Genomic DNA, 16,280 nt, shown 5'->3' on the forward strand with positions numbered 1-16,280 from the left:
AGTTTGCTTGGGAGTGTCAGTCCCACATATCTGTTCTTTCTTAAGGGGCAGCAAATGCCATCTTTCAGAGGAGAAGCATTCAGCACCCAAACATGGTAAGTAAAATCAACAACCAATGAAACCAGCACCACATGGTGGCCTTGGAAGACTGAACTCCAACCAGAATTTTCTTTCTTTATTTCAGTGGAAATCTATGAGTTGTCCTTCTAAGGGTGGCCAATTTCCTTTGCTTTTCTTTGCTAAGAAGACTATGAAGCCTTGTACAATTTAACTCTAAAAACCATCCTCCATTTGATCCATTTTCTTTCTTTATTTCAGTGGAAATCTATGAGTTGTCCTTCTAAGGGTGGCCAATTTCCTTTGCTTTTCTTTGCTAAGAAGACTATGAAGCCTTGTACAATTTAACTCTAAAAACCATCCTCCATTTGATCCATTTTCTTTTGGGGATAGGGGTAATTTTTATTTATTTTTTAAATTTTATTTTCATATTACTTTTAAAAATTATTTTCCAATTACATGTAAAGATATTTTTTGAGTTCCAAATTTTTCTCCCACCTTCCCTTCCCTCTCCCTCCCAAATCCAGGAAGCAATCTGACATGTTATACATTACAATCATTTAATACATGTTTCCACATTAGTCATGTTGTAAGAGAAGAATCAGAACAAAATGAAAAAATACATGAGTAAGAATTAACAATGATTAAAAAAGCAACAACGAAAGTGAAAATGCTTCAATCTGCATTCAGACTCCATATGTGGAAAGCATTTTCTATCATGAAACTTTTGGCATTGTCTTAGATCCCTATATTGCTGAAAAGAGTTAAGTCTATCACAGTTGATCATCACACAATGTTGTTGATACAATCATCATCACACAATGTTTTCTACAATGTTCTTCAGTTCTGCTCATTTTACTCAGCATTAGTTCATGTAAGTCATTCCAGGTTTTTCTGAAATTCATCTGCTTCTTTCTTACATCACAATAATCTTTAATTACATTCATATACCACAACATGTTTAGCCATTCCCCAAAGGATGGGCATCCCCTCCATTTCCAATTCTTTGCCACCACAAAAAGAGCAGCTATAAATATTTTGAACATGTGGGTCCTTTTCCTTTTTATGATCCCTTTGAGATGTAGCAGTAGTAGTTGTATTGCTGGATCAAAGGTATCCATATAGCTTTTCCAGCATGGTTCCATATTGCTTTCCAGAATGATTGAATCCATTCCTAGTTCCACCAACAGTGCATTAGTATTCCAATTTTCCCATATCTTCTCCAACATTTATCATTTTCCTTTTTTATTATATTAGCCAATTGGATAGTTGTGAGATGGTAGTTCAGAGTAATTTAATTTGCATTTTCCTAATCAGCAGTGATTGAGAACATTTTTTTTTTTCATATGGCTGTAGATAGCTTGAATTTCTTCATCTGAAAACTGCCTGTTCATATCCTTTGACCATTTCTCAATTGAGGAATGACTTGTATTCTTATATATTTGATTCATTTAAACATGTTAATAAATAACATGTGCACTCACCAGCCACTGTCAGAGCCCTTAGTATTTCGAAGATTAAGAACCAAATGGCTAGCTGTTCAGTGCCTTGGGGTGGGTACTCTCAAAACTCTCCACTCCCTTTTTCTGTTCCTCTGCTCACATTCTGATGCTGGTCTTTACACCTGTGTGTCCCCGGGGAAATATCCCTCTGCCTCAATTTCCTCATCAGTGCAGAGAGAGGGCTGTAGTAGCTGCCTCAGCAGTCCTCTCCAATTCAATATCTAGGCTCAAATGATAACTGGCTTTTATGCACAAGATTAGACAAATTGTCCATAGGTTTATTTTGAACATAGGCTGCCATGGCCAAAGGACTCTTCCCCAAAAGGCCAATCTACTGAGAATGAGCTTCTCTGTACTTAGTGATAGAAGCCCTTCCAAATTAGAGGAACCCTGCAGCACCACCATGCCAATGGCATAGCATTGTGGGCTTCTGGGTAACCTAGATGTGTTCATGAATCACCAGAGCCATGCATTGTGATCACAATGACATATCCTTCGGCTTCATTGAGCATAGATCCTCTTGGAAGTTTTCTCTTGCCTCGATCAAGGCAGTTTCAGAGATGAGTGCAGGTGATTAAAAAGGGGGTCCATCGAGAGCCAGACTCTAGAAGGCCAGCTCTTAGAACCAAACACCTTGAAGTCTTAACGATCTTAGTGTGCCCATCCCATCATGAAATCTTAGAGCCCCAGAACCCCAGAACCCTGAATGAAAGAGACCCTGGAATTTCTTCACTGGGTGTTTTCTCTGGCTGTCCCCCATGCCTGGGAGGTTCTCCCTCCTTCTCTTCACCTATTGGCTTCCTTTGAGTTCCTGCCAATGTTTCTCTCACAAGAAGCCCTTACTGATTCCCCTTAACTCTTCTGCCTTCCCTCTGCTAATTATTTCTCCATATTATCATGTCTCCATCTTGTTTTCACACAGTTTGTAAGATGTCTCATCCTTTGGACTATAATCTCCTTGAGGGCAAAGATTGTCTTCTGCTTTTCCTTCTATGCACAATGCTTAGCACAGTGTCTTCCATATAACAGGCACTAAATGAATGCTTATTGCCCGACTGGGGGGGGGGGGAGGAATTCTGTGTCCTCTTCATCTGTTTCCTGAGGGAGCAGGGGAGGGAAAGAGAAGATAAGAGTCCCCAATGGAATTCAGGCTCAGGACACACCAAGGAATTCTTCCTTCTGTGATTCTCTCCCTCCAGGTGAAGACCCCACTGTATATGAAAACACTGCTTTCCCAAGAGGCTCAGCTCTGCCTGCACAGGTAGGGACAGAAAGTCTCCTTCAATCACTTACAGAGCTTTAGGGTGTTCATCAGGGAGTGGGAAGGGGCCCCCTTGTGCAGATCTGGAGATTCTTCCTGGCCTTTAGCCTTAAGTATTTAATGTGCCTGAGAGATTTCAGGATCACTGGGGAACCCTGATGACCTGGAGAGTGTCTGAAGGAGGGTGAGCTCTCTCTAGCATTATGGAAGGACTGGTTTGGGGATTGTCTGGACAAGAGAAGACTTTGGAAGGGATGTGTTGGGAGGGGGGAACCTGAGAACTATCTCTGGAAGATGGACATGGGGAGAAGAGATAACATTTACCCTCCATGTCCCCACAGGGAATAATAGGGAGCAAGGAACCAAATTTGTAGGTAAAGTGAGTAAAAAGGTAAAGTGAGGCTTGATGTCAGGAAATCTTCCCAGTAATGAGATGCCAAGTGTTCTCTCCCCACCACCCCCAGCTCTCCTCTCAAATATCAGAATACTCTAGTTCAAGACATCATCAATTCACCCCCTAGATTATTTCAACAGTTTATGCATTGGTTTCCCAAGCTCCCGGGTCTCCCCTCTCTATACACCTGACAAACATATATATGTACCTAAGGCAGAGGTTTAACCAAGTCCTTTCCTGAATTAAGAAGGCTCAATGGCTCCCTATTGCCAGGAAAAGAAACTATACCAAACCCCTTGTTTGTTTGTTTAGGTGCAGTTGCAGATTTCATTGGTGTGGGAGAGTCCCATTCTCAAAATTGACAGGCGGCCTATAGCCTTAGAGTTCTGCTGGCCATTGAAACCTTAAGGCACTTGCCCAGCTTCTTAAGGCCAGTTTGTGTCAGAGGCCATACCTGAAGTCTGCTCCTTTTGATTTCAAGGCCAAATATTTACCCACTACCTCATGTTCCTTGGATGTCTCTTAGGACAGTGTTTCCAGGTTTATTATTGTCCTTCCTAAAGTCAAAGGTTCAGCCTAATTGGCCCCTCTATTGCTGCAAGGAAGCCACCTTCCACCTGCCCTCCCTGGGTCTCTGCTCAGGCTCTGTCCCAGGCCTGGAAGGGGCTCCCTCTTCACCTCCATCTCATGGAATCTGGAGCCTCCTGCCTAGTTTAGTTCTAGTGCCAGCCCCAAAAGGAGCCTTCCCAGCTCCTTTCTGTTGCCTGAGCCCTCCCTCTGGTCATTCTTCTGTGTATATTTGGTATTTGTCTATTAATGGCTTCTGCACAATAGAGTGTTAGCTCAGTGACTACAAAACTATCTCACTGTTCATCCCATGAATGATGGAATGAAGGGAAAAATCATTCATGCAATGATGGATTCCTGTTCAGATCATATTCAGTGTTTTCTATGTGACAAGCACTCTGCTGGATGAAGAATTTACTAACACATGGAAAAGTGTTCATTGTGCACAACATTATGATTAAAGTGAAGGAAATTCCACATATGGAGAAATGGTGGCCTGACAGGGATATCTTACTTTGGGAAATTAGAAGGAATGCAAATGGAATCAGAAGTCAGGCCAGACTAATTATGGGTGCAGAACTGGAAAGCAGGAGGGAAGGGAGGGTTAGGGTGAGGGTAACCAGGTTGGGAGTTCCTGGAGTGAAAGGGCCAAGTCGTGGTGAGCTGGTTTTGTGGATCAATCTTGGCAGCTGTTGAGGAGCATTCTAGGAAGGAAGTGACTCCTGGCTAGAGCCAAGTGCTTGGGTGTTGGGCATCTTATGAGGCAATCACCATTCAGGATAAGGAGGTTATTTATAGCAGAAATTACAGGCAGGAAAAAATAAGTCCTTCCAGGATTTATGGCACAATATCTGGCACATAGTAGGCACTAAGTACTTGGTGAATGGATGCAATTGAAATGGGTTACCTGGGACATGAAGTCCAGGAACTTCATGACTATGAGATCCCTAAGGCAGGAAAAAATAAGTCCTTCCAGGATTTATGACACAATGTCTGGCACATAGTAGACACTAAGTACTTGGTGAATGGATGCAACTGAAATGGGTTACCAGGGACATGAAGTCCTGTTCCACACTGGGAGTCTCCAAGAAAGGCTGGGTGACCACTTGTCATATGAGCTATAGAGGACATTGGTGTTAGGGTCTGGGTCAGACTAGATGGTCTCTGAGGTCCCTGCTAATTCAGGAACTTCATGACTATGAGATCCCTAAGGCCCTTTCTGTTTGTCACATGTCACAGGCTCCTTCTAGATCAAGCATTCTCTGCACTAAGTTCTTTTCTAATTCTGACTTTGGGAGGCATTTAGTAGCTGTTGTTTCCATCTCCACAGGGCCTGGGCTCCTCCTCTGCTTCTCCTGAAGTTCTATATGATAGTCCCTATCAGGTATGTGCACATGGGGGGGGGGCAGCACAGCAAGCCTCACTCAGGTACCAAGACAAAGGTTGAGGAGAAACTTTTTACTGCTGATTAGACAGGAAACAGGAAAAGGACAAGGATGGAGGGAAACAGAGACAGGGTTTGGAGAAGAATAGTCTTCCTAGTCTCAACCTCTATTCTGAGATGCCAATGACATCTCTTCTATCTATCCCCAGAAATTGGACATCAGGAGAGTGGCTATTTATGACAAGATCCCTCCCTGGAAGAACCCTAAAGCCTAAGGAAGAAGAGAGAGTCCCTAAGCATGCTGGGACAACTTTCTGTTTCTCTTCATTAAGGAGGATTCAGAGGCATCTCTCATAGGAACAGCTGAAACATCTGTGTAATGGGAAAAAAAACACTGGATTAGAGAGAAAGAAGCCAGATTTGGGGAGAGGGAAGACTTCCAGGGACAGAGGAAAACCCAGACCTCCCAGAGAAGACTGAGAAGATGAAAAAAGCCAGAGTCTGATGTGCCTGAGTTGCTTAGAATCCAAGGCATTCTATGGGCTGGGTTTGGATACATATTGTAGGGTACAAGTGCTTCAATATTTTGAATGTCTGCATATTTTTTGCCTTTCTTATCCCCTTTATCCATGTAAAATTCCTTCTGGAAATTTCCATGTTTCTTCCAACTTAACTAAGGTGTAAATGATACATCCTATGTGTATGGTCCTAAGATGATGATATTCTCTGAGTCAGAATCCATGGTCTTTTCTCCTGGGTTTCCATGGAACCAGGGATCTTTGGCTCTGGGAAACAGGAACCCAAAGATGGACCATCAGGGTCCACAAGAGGCAGAAGTAGTTGATGGCAGTGGAAACCCAACAGTGTATGAAGAAAACAGTCCCAGATGGCCAATGGCAGCTGCAGGGAGCATGACTGCTCATGGCAGAAAGGAATTCCAACAATGGGCTCTCATGACAGTGACCCTTGAAGCCCAATAGTGAGACCTACTCAAAAGAAAAGGAATTCCAGGTTCAGGAGCTGGGTGGCACCCTGTAGTCACAAGGATCCTCAACACAGGCAGATAACAATCACTTTCTTTAAAGTTTGTACCCGGGGCAGCTAGGTGGTACAGTGGATAAAGCATTGGCCCCTGGATTCAGAAGGACCTGAGTTTAAATCTGGCCTCAGACACTTCCCATTTACTAGCTGTGTGACCCTGGGAAAGTCACTTAAACCCCATTGCCCCACCAAAAAAAATTATAAAGTTTGTACCCACTCCTTCCAGGGAAGCTATATTTATGGGACAATGAACCACAATTCTTTGTTTTTAGAGAAGATTTGTATCAATTGTTCTTACTATTCTTTCTCAGTAAATGCTTTTCCTAACAATAATTGTCTTTCTTTCTGGTTGCTAATTTGGAGCACAGTGGTAGGAGCTCATGAGAAACAGTTCTAGAAGCCCTTAAGCTTTACCCAAAGAGAGAATAGTCATTAGCTGCCTTCTGGACACCCAAATCATAATTGGGAGGAGGACTTGGGTGAGGTGCTACACTATTAGAAGAGTTTCCCAAAGGGATTAAGGACAGAAGGACAGGAGCCATGAGCACCTGAATGTTTATAGTAGCAGTTGTTGTCACAAAGAACTGGAAACAAACTAGTCACTCATCCAATAGCAGATGGAATAATTATGATGTATGAAGATCACAGAATTTTGTTGTGTTATAAGAAATGTGAAGTTGATGGACGCAGAGGATTATGAAGGTAATTATATGAACTGATGAAGAGTGAAGAGAACAAAACAGGGAGACCAATGCATAGAGTAGTCACAAGAATTACAGAGGTAAAGACATCCAGAAAGCTTCAGAACTTGGGCCATTGAGGGGACAATTATAATTTCAAGTGGTTGTTAATGAAATGTATCTCCCATCCTTTGGCCAGAGGGGTAATGGGCATATCCCTTAGGAAATGGACTTCAGCTTCCCAGGGAGATCAGAGGATATATGGGTATACAGACTTACCCTCACAGAGCAGAGGGAAGATGAGAAACAGGGGCTCATCATAAATTCATCCTTAATGGACAAAGGATGGTACAGCACTGCATTTGGACCCAGAAGACCTACATTTCAATCCCAGCTTTTCAGTTTACTTCCTGTGTGACCCTGGGCAGGTCACTAGTGTCTTTGACCCTCTTTCTTCCACTGTTAAATGGGGTGGTAGGACCAGCTCATCTCTGTTGTGGTTGTTGCTCAGTTGTGTCCAAATCTTTGTGACCCCATAGACCACACGGGACCATGACAGGGTTTTCTGTCCTCCACCATCTCCTAAAGTCTTCCATGACACTATCCATCCATGTCGTACTCTGACATCCCCTTTTCCTTTTGCCTTCAATCTTTCCCAACGAGTCAAGTCTTCTCATTATGTGACCAAAGTATTTAAGCTTCAACCTAAGTATTCAATATTCCAGTGAATAACCTGAACTGATTTCTTTAAATACTGACTAATTTGATCTCCTTGCTCTCCAAGGGACACCCAAAAGTCCTTTCCAGCAGCAGAATTCAAAAGCATTAATTCTGCAGTACTGAGATTTCCTTAGAATCCAAGTCTTATAGCCATACATTGAAACTCAAATGCAAACAAACAAACAATCCTATTGCAGGCAGTATCACCAACACTGTGCCATGATCAACTATGAACTCAGCTCTTCTCAGCAACACAGTGACCCAAGACAAGTACAAAGGACCTATGAGGAAAATGCTGTCCACATTCAAATAGAGACCAGATGGATTATAAATGCAGATTGAAGAATACTTTTTTCATTCACTTTATTCTTTTTCATGTTTTATTCATTTTGATCTGTTTGTTCTTTCACAATGACAGCAGAAACACAACCTATATCAAACTGTGTGGCATAGCCTGGGTCTGGATCTAGGTCAGCACAGCAGGTTCTGGGTGGCCAGTCTGGAGCTGGATTTGCACAGCATGACCTGAATCTGTTTCTGTGTCTTGACCACGAAGTTGTGCTCCACTCCCACTGCGGCACAGCAGACCCCTTCTGCCAACCTTCTAAGATGCTTTTGGCTGGAAAATAATCTCACCCCATGCTTTTATGGGTTCTGCTGCTCCAGGAATAGTCCTATGGCATTATTTGGAGGTTTTTGTCTTCAGAACCATATATTCTAAGCCCCCAAGCACAGTAAGTACAGGCACCAACCCAAGAAAGCTGCAGTTTGTGGGGGGCTTAGAATATATGGTGCTAAGCTTGTAATCCAATCAACAACAAGCATTTCTTAAGCACTTGCTCTGTCCCAAGCACACTTTACACCTGAACTGTTGCCTACTAGCCTCCCTGCCAACCTGACCTGATAGGACTGGGAAGTCTTTCCCAGGAGGGCAGCTCCTCAGGGCTCCAGACTCTCAAGATTTAGGAGACACCACCCCAAAGAGCAGCTCAAGGAATATGGAACTTTGTTTTCAAGACCCTTCACCCTAACCACCAGATCCCCCAATCAGAGAGCATGGCTGTGACTGGCACAGGTAGCTGAGAACCATCATTAGTGATGATAGGCCTCACCTCCTCCAGGCAATGAGGGCAGCTCCAAAGAATCTCAGAGAATCAGGGTTGGAAGACCTCAAGCAAGGATAATCAAGTGGGTTGTCCATGCTGCCTGCAGACTCCAGGGATGACTAGGAATCTACTTCCTCCTGAGATAGCTCATGCCAGTACAACTGGATTGAATAAATCCAGTTGCCTCTTTCTCCAGTCTCTGAATTTGGGGATGTTTAGGTGTTCAAGGGAAGGTGGCTTCTCAGAATCTCTCCCATGATGTCTCTCAGCAATGACAGCCAAGACCAGGAAAAGACATAGTCCTGTCCAATAGTCAAGAGCAAATCTTAACCTAGGTGGATAAAGAATTGGTACCTGTGGATTCTGTTGGTCTCACGGGCCAAGAATAGCCCACTTTTGTTGAGTTGGATGCCCCTGGGGCTCAGTTGTGCTCTAGAATAGCCTGATGGTTCGAACTGAACAGGGTTTCTGTGCTGGGTATGAAGGAGAGCTAAGAACATCAAGCAGGACCCAAATGAACATTCAGCCTTGGTGGGTGAGGACAGGAGACAATATCTGCCCAGGCGTGACCACACTCAAATCCTGGGAGCTCACTGGCCCCAAGAATCTGTCTCTTCCTGTAGTTCTTATCGCATCCTCCAGTTGGCAATATTGGGACACAAAGAGCTCTGTCCTATTATACCATTAACCAGCTCCCCACAGGGGGAGGGAGGAAGGAGTTCCTTCATTCTCAACCCAGAACTCTCTGAGAAGTCTCTAAGGGCAGCTGATCCATAGTGGAGCTAAGGACACCGGGGCTTCCCTAGAGCAATAGACAAAGTCCTTGGGAATCAGACATCAGCTGCCTGGAGAGAACAGAGCTCTAGGCTCAGCCTCACAGAACTAATGGAAGAAGAGAGGAGCTTCCCACAAAGTTGCCCTCAACTACCTTACAACTCATGGCTCCATAGACAGTAGACACAAAGGCTCTGTGTAACCAGGACACCCCTCAGAAGCCTTCTAGAGAGATGTGTTCTCCCCCAGAGTTACACACTGAAAGAGTCCCCTGGACTCTGCCTGAGGCACTGGAAGGTAAAACCCTGGATTTGGGAGGAGACCTGCATAGGCTTCCCACCTTTTCTGTTTACTCCCCGTGTGACCCTAGGCAGGTCACTGCCCTCAATGAGTCTCTTTCTTCACTGTCAAATGAGGTTATTGGACCAGATCATCCCTAAGGTCACTAAATCCAATGATCTTGTAATTTCATCTTCCCTTTGGGGAGAGAGAATGTCTTTGCATCTGGCCCCTTGACCCAGAATTCCTCTCCCTGTCCTCCAAACCTCACTGATCTCCAGCCCGTGGCTCCTATACTGAACAATATACTGCAACTCGGATGCCTGGTTCCCACTTGTTCACTGTATGACCAGGGGATAGTCACTAGACCACTCTGAATGTCTGTTTCCTCCTCTTCAATATGGAGAAATGTTATCTGACCTTGCAGGCTCACAAGGCTATTTCACCAGAGCTTCTCTTTAACCCCTTTGGATAAATGGGCCTTGTTATGAGTGTTTCTTCCCCTATTGGGCCACAAGCTCCAGAAGCAGAGGGAGAGCAATTCTGCTCCCCTTCCCCTCACCCACATGGAGCTCAGATGGTGTCTGGGCTTAATATCTGCTGGAATGCACTGAGCTGCCCCTCCCCCTCCTCTTCAGCCCAGGCTTCCTTCAAGTCCCAGCCAAAGTCCCATCTTTGGAATAAGTCTTTCCTGACCCCCCCCCTTAATGCCAGTGCCTTCCTCTGAGATCTTCTCCAATTTGCCCTCAGTTTCTCCTCTTTGTACAGAGCAGTGTCCATGGTATCCCTTCCACTGGGCTGGGAGCCCTTGAGAGCAAGGACCTTAACCTTCCTCTGTATTCCCAATGCTTAGCACAGTGACTGGCACGGAGTAGGTGCTTACACAGGGTTTATTGACTGACCAACCTACTCAAAGGCCCTTTGAGATCCCAGACCTCCCCCACTCTCCACACGTCTGACTCAGCCCCATCCGTGGCTACCTGGGCTCCAGCTCCTGAGTCCTCGCCACTCCCTCCTCCCAAAGGTGACTCGTTGTCCTCCTTTACTGGGTTAAATGCTTTACCAATAAAGTCTCATCTGATCATCCCAGCAAGCCTGGGAGAGAGGTGCTAGTATTATCATTCCCATTGTGCAGTGGGGGAAACTGAGGCAGAGAGAATTTAAATAATTCGCCCAAGGTCATAAAGCTACTAAGTGTCTGAGGCTAGATTTGAACTCCCCTCTTTGGCTCCAGACCCAGCCCTCTCTCAACTGAACCATTGGGGGAGGGGGAAAATTCCTGGGAGTTGGGGAGGGAGTCCAGGGGGTACACCCTATCTGCTCCAACTATACGGGACGCAGCTTGAGTCCACAGCATCCCCTATTCCCACTCCTGAGGCCTGTTGGCTTCCCAGAAACCACAGGCATTCTGGCCTGGGTTGATAGGGGAGGGAGGCTCAGCAGTCTGGGTCCTAGAGGCCCCAAATAGGGCTCTAAGCACATTCATGGCCTCTGCCCACTACTCTCTGGAATCATTCTGGGGTCTAACCAATCTCTAAACAGAAGGGACATGAGGGAGGGATAAGGTGGCAGTACAAGTGGACAGAAGGTAATAGTGAGTGACCCATGTTCCCCTTGGGGACAGAATCCCCTCTCTAGGGACAGTGGTAAGGATCTGTGCAGGGGAGGGCAGGAAACCACAGCAGCAGCTGGGCGGGGAAGAAAGAGGAGGAAAGGGGAGGGAGGAGAAAGTCAGAGGCCAAGTCCCTGCCCTGTGGGCCCACATGATCCTGGCAGATAAAAGAGCTCCAGCCCTGCAGACAGAGACCTCAGTGCTCTAGAGAAGGGGAAGGAGACAGAGCAGACACAGCTCTGGGCTGCAGGCAGGGACAACCTTAGTCTGGAGCCCAGCAGAGACACCTCCAGGGGCTGCCCTGGGCTCTGGACAGGGAAGACACAGCTCAGGAGGGGAAGGCAGAGATTCCTGGCAAGGAGAGAAGTGCTCACACACAGTGGGCAGCACAGATTGATGGAGAGCCCCTCAGAAGCTCCCCACAGTGGGGGCACTCCCCACAGTGGGGGCTCCTGATCACAGGTGAGACACCAGCTCTGCTGGAACCCAGGAGAGGAGAGGAAGCCTGGGGGATTCTGAGCTGGATATAGACAAGTGAATCAAGACAAGGGTCAGGAGGAAGGAGACCAGTCCCAGGGGGTTGGTCCCAGATGCAGTCACTGCAGAACTGGCCAGGGGTGTCTATCCTGAGCCAGGGGCAGAGGGAAAGTAGCAGTCCATATCGCTGAGACTCAGGGCAATGTCCAGCCCTGGAGCTGAGCAACTTCTGAAGAGGCAAAGGAAGTCTTTATGGTCAGAGGAGACCTGGGTGTGGATCCAGATCGGATGGTCACTAGCTGTGGGACCTTGGACAGGTCACTTACTCCTCTTAGTTTGTGTTTACCTGGAAAACCACCTTCCTCCCATTGGTTGGGAGCCAAATTCAGTCAGCCTTAAAATGTACCCAGGATTTAGTGGAAAAGGCCCTCCCTGGGTTTGGAGCCAGGAGATCTGGGTTCAAATGCTGCCTCTTCTATTTCCTATTTATTACTGGTCACATCTATTACCTTACGTGGGCTTTGACTTCGTCATCTATAAGTTGAGGGTGTTGTATTCTGGAATCTCTAAGGTCGTGTCCAGGTCTAATGTCTGATTTCCATCCGCAACCACAACACTTTATTGATTCATTTCTCCCTTCACTATCTTCCCTTCCACACTGGCAGGTTCTTTCTGAATCAAGTCTATGGAGGGAGCTTAAAATGGGTTACAGACAAACTTTCAGATCTTCTGCTCAGACCGGGCCTCATAGACTGATGCACAGACACGTGAATCCCCAATAAACATACTCCTCTTATTCTGCAGCTGACCCTGGGGAAGGCTTAGCAGCCCCCACCCTTACCTTGGGCACAGCTCAGTGACCTGGGCCTGTCAGGGGGTCAGGGGACCCTGCTGATCTCTGCCTCCTTCCTCCCCTCTCAGCCTCCATCCTCAGCTGCTGGATCCAGCCAGTGTCTGCTCAAGGTGATCCTGTCACTGTTGTGCCAAGTCCTCCCTATGGGACAGTGGGCAGCAGCATCATCTTGGACATCCAGGGGTTCTCAGAGAAGGCTCTCAGCTATTCTTGGTACAGAAACTCAGTAGTTTCTTCCAAGCTCATCGCTCTCTACCGTGTTAATTCTGGAGTGCAGGAACCAGCAAACATCTGGGAGAATATCTTCTTCAATGGCTCCCTGCTCATCCCTGACCTCATGCTTAATGACTCTGATGTCTATTATGCACAAATTCTTGATTCTAATGGTATGATAGGTGCAACAGCAAGGGGACAATTGACAGTGTATGGTAAGTGCTGCCCTTCCCTTGAGCCATGCCTCACTCCAAGTCTCTCCCTCTGACTGGGCCAAGAGCTCTCCCCTAAGCTCCTTACCCAGGGACCAGGAGAATCCAGAAGAGGACCCACCCCCACATAAAGTAGACCAAGGAGATGAAAACCCCCCAAACCCAGACCTACCTGATTATGGGTCACAGAGAGCATAGGAGAGCTCAGAGGTCCCAACTTTGGAGGCCCCTGGCAGTCAGAAAGTGGGAGGTAACTTCCTTCTTCCTCCCAGCTCTCCCAGGTCACACTGTGTACATTGGAGGGGCCCCTGAGGGCTCAGAATGGCACCTGCCCCCCCCAGCTGTGCCTGAGTCAGGCAGCCCGTGCCTGAAGTTCACCTGCCCCAAGATACTTAAGCAGGGGGTTCCTTGTTGGGAGAGGGGATAGTCACTGACCCTGCCTTTCCAGCTGGGCCCAGCAAAGCTTAAGTCTGGACCACCCACTCCCCAAGAGCCAGAAGCCTGGCTGCCTGGGTGCCCAGGATCATGTGGATGCCTGTTCATCCTGAGGCTCCCAGGGCTGGGAGGGGGAGCCCAGAGGGAGGATGCCTGTATTACCTCCATTTTCTAGAGGAAAGGCCAAGATGAAGGGGCTCAGGCTTCCCTGAAGGACAGACTGGGACAGAGGGGCCCAGCTCCTGCTGAGGTCTAAGCTGGAAGAGAAGACAAATTCAATGTAGAGAGCAAAGGGCTCCTGAAGGTGTACAAAGTGTTCTTTGGGTCATATTTTACTCGATTCTCACTAGGACCCTGTGATGTAGGTGCTATTTTTGTAAATTAAGAAAATGAGACTGAGAGAGATTCAGTGACATGGACAAAGTTATACAGCTAGGCAGTAGCTGGGGTGGGATTCGAATTCGGACCTTCCTGAACTCTATATCCACTCTTCTATCCCCTGCATGTCCTAAATGCTTCCTACCATGAAGGTCATTCCAGGACCTCTGGGAGTCTTTAAGCACAGACTAGATGACCATTGGCCAGGGATGTTGGAGTGGGGATCCCTCATCAGGCCTGGGGTGGACAAGATGACCTCTGAGGCCCAGAAGCAAAGAATCCCAGAGGGCTCTGGGAGATTTCTGGCTCTGAGGTTGTATGGTCTGTGGGGGAAGGGTGAAGTCCAGTACACTTGGGGCTTTCTTCCATGGTGGGCATTCTGGGAATTGTCCTGCATCTGTCTGTGACAGGATGCATTTAATGGCTACAAGGGTGAGAGACAGGAGCCAGCACTGGGGGAGGACCCTGCTGGTCATCCCCAGGGATCTTTATATCTCTCAACCCTTGGGCAGGGGACATTGTGGGAGGAAGGACCTAGCATTATCCATGTGTTATACACAAGCATTTATCAGTTACCTTCTACATGCAAAGGAACTGGGCTGAGGGTTAGACATAAAAGGTGGGGGGAGTCACTCACCTCAAGGAGCATATGATCCATTGAGGAAACATGGAAACAATTATGGAGATTAAATATGAGGAGAATAGGGATCAGTTCAACACTAGTGGTTTCCAGGTAAGAGGAAATCTCTGAGGGCTCCAACCCCTCCTACAATGCAGGCTGGCACCTTGTCTGACAATCCTGGTCTTGGAGACTTCTCTGGGCACTGAGGGGGGCATGTGTGGCTCAGTATTAGGCAGTTTGTATGTGTCTGAGGCAGAACTAGCACCCAGGTCTTGTTGGCTCCCAGGCAGGCTCTCTGGTCAAATACAGGGTCGTTAGGGAGTGGGGCACTAGCAGATGATGGCATCAGGAAAGATTTCCTGGGGGAGGTCCTGTTTGAGGGGCACACAGAAGGAAGAGAGGGGCTCTATGAGGGGGGAAGGCTAGAAGAGGGTATCCCAGGCTGGGGGACATGGCTCCCCCTCCTCAGCACAGGACACTCTAGCAGTTGGGACCTGGGAAGGAGGCTCAGCCCACTGAACCCTCTGCAGAGCCTGGAAAGAGGCTCCAGAGGACCCAATGATAGGAGCTGAGACAAGGAACTTATGTGAGGCCTGAACTGCCTCAGTTCCACTGTAGAATGTTCTCAGACCTGGAGGCACAAAGGATTGGGTCCTTCACCAGACACAAGGGGGGCTGGGCTCTCCAGGGCTTCCAGCTTCTGCTAGGGGGGAGGGGCCAAGTGAAGAGGAGAGCTCTAGACTTGGGATCAGGTCTGGATTCTAATCCCAGCTCCAACATTTACTGGGTGACCTCAGGTGAGTCGCCTCAGCTCTGTGACTCTCCATTGCCTCATCTGCAAAATGGGGATACTAACCCTGGAATTCCCTGCTTCTCTGGCTACCTGAGGAAAGACCCTTCAAGTGTGATAGAGATGGGAAGCATTGCTACTCCATGGATTCTTCATTAGTTCCTGTTACTCAAACCCAGGCAATAACTGAATTGGGCAGCTTTTTGCCCACTGCAGGCCCTGACACAAAGGGTTCTAAGATCATTTGAGGACGGGGCTGTCAGCTGGGGCAGGGGACATGAGTTAAGGCTTCTTGGAGGGGAAAAGTGGGCTCATGTCAGGGCATTGCTTTCTGAGTTTTGTTTCTGAACTGCTGTGTTGTCTCTCTCAAGGAGCATGGGGTCTCTGGGCTGCAGGGATAACTGGTTTCCTTTGTACTTCTGGTGGCTCTGAGCAGCTTCTGATCCATGAAGACTTTGCTCCTCACTCTGGCCTCCTCCCTTCTGGTTGGCTGTCCCTTCTCATCCCTTCCTATAACCTGGGTACCTTGTTAACCACACCCACTGCTCTGGGTCCACAGGGCAGGGAGTGTCCATGATGAGGGGGCTCCTGGGGAATCTCAGACCATCACCTGCTGTTCCTCCCCTTCTCTGACATGAAGCTTCCCTTGGGCTGCTCAGAGCTGGCAATTTGGCCAATGAGAGCAACTAGAGCTGGAAGCAGCCCTGAGTCACTGGGGACTCTGCACTTTCTTCCTTCAATGTCTCTGGGATTTCTTTTTATAAAATACAAATTTCTCTCGTTCCATCACATGCAAGACAAAAGGCAGTGTTGTGCAGTGAAAGGACAATGGATTTAGGCAGAGGGAGACCTGAGATCCACACCCTTCTCTGACACTGGCTCCTTCTGTAGCAATGGGCTGGTCACTGAAGGTCTGAGCCTGG

General features: G+C 47.3%; 1 pseudogene; it reads left to right on the plus strand.

Moving 5' to 3' along the window:
• Positions 1 to 11,773: 11,773 nt before the first annotated feature.
• LOC122748251 lies at positions 11,774 to 15,995 on the plus strand (annotated as a pseudogene).
• Positions 15,996 to 16,280: the final 285 nt, after the last annotated feature.

The sequence above is a fragment of the Dromiciops gliroides genome, chromosome 3 (genome assembly GCF_019393635.1).
Source record: "Dromiciops gliroides isolate mDroGli1 chromosome 3, mDroGli1.pri, whole genome shotgun sequence".
Taxonomy (NCBI): Eukaryota; Metazoa; Chordata; class Mammalia; order Microbiotheria; family Microbiotheriidae; genus Dromiciops; species Dromiciops gliroides.